Here is a 1442-nt window from a genome sequence, read left to right as displayed (position 1 = left end):
TGTGTGTGTGTGTGCATGCATTCATACATTTCTGATATTATCTGGGACTATTATGTTCCATTGGGCAAGGTAGCTGTGTATTCACCTGTGGTATGCTGTTTTGATGATATGATTTTATAAGATAACTTTAGGAGGTATGATAGTTCCAGCCTTCTTTCTCATGAGTGTCTTGGCTATTGGAAGTCTATGTTGTTCCCATACAGACTTTAGAGTGTTTAGGTTCTATTTCTGTGAATAATGCCATGGTATTTGACCTATTATACAACCTCTGTAGTTGGATTATCTTAGTCAGGCTTCTGTAGCTGTAATAAAACATTATGACCAAAAGCAGCTTGGGGAGGAAAGAGTTGATTTTAGCTTACAATTCTACGTCACAATCCATCACTAAAGGAGGTCAGGGCAGGAACTCAAGCAGGGCAGCAACCTGGAGGCAGGAGCTGATGCAGAAGCCATGGAGGGTGCTGTTTACTGGCTCGCTCAGCCTGGTTTGTTTGTCTTGTTTTTTTGTTTTGTTTTGTTTTGTTTTGGATGTGTGTGTGTTGTATATCATTTCTAATTTAAATAATTATTTTTATTAGATATTTTCTTTATTTACATTTCAAATGTTATCCCCTTTCCTAGTTTCCCCTCCAAATATCCCCCATCCCCTCCCCCTCCCCCTGCTCCCCAACCCACCCACTCCCATTCCTGGTCCTGGCATTCCCCTATATTGGGGCGTAGAGCCTTACCAAGGGCCTCCCCTCCCACCGAAGATCAAGTAGGCCATCCTCTGCTACAAATACAGCTAGAGCCACAAGTTCCACCATGTGTTTTCTTTGACTGGTGGTATAGTTCCAAGGAGCTCTGAGGGTACTGGTTAGTTCGTATTGATGTTCTTTCTAAGTGGCTTCAGTCCCCTTCAGCTCCCTGGATATTTCTCTGGCTCCTTCATTGGGGACCTTATGCTCTGTCCAATAGATGACTATGAGCATCCACTTCTGTATTTGACAGGCACTAGCAGAGCCTCACAGGAGACTGCCATATCAGGCTCCTGTCAGCAGGCTCTTGTTGGCATCTGCTTAGTGTCTGGGTTTGGTGGTTGTTGATGGGGTGGATCCCCAAGTGGGTCACTCTCTGGATGGCCATTTATTCAGGCTCTGCTCCGAACTTTGTCTCTGTAACTCCTTCCATGGGTATTTTTGTTCCCCATTCTAAGAAGGAACAAAGTATCCACACTTTGGTCTTCCTTCTTGAGTTTTGTGTGTTTTGCAAATTGTATCTGGGGTATTCTAAATTTCTGTGCTAATATTCACTTATCAGTGAGTGCACATCATGTGTGTTCTTTGGTGATTGAGTTACTTCATTCAGGATGATATCCTCCAGATACATCCATTTCCCCATGAATTTCATAAATTCATTGTTTTTAATGGCTGAGTAGTACTCCATTGTGTTAATGTACCACA

The sequence above is a fragment of the Mus pahari genome, chromosome 16, assembly GCF_900095145.1.
Source record: "Mus pahari chromosome 16, PAHARI_EIJ_v1.1, whole genome shotgun sequence".
Classification (NCBI taxonomy): Eukaryota; Metazoa; Chordata; class Mammalia; order Rodentia; family Muridae; genus Mus; species Mus pahari.
Note: the sequence above shows the minus strand (reverse complement) of the source record.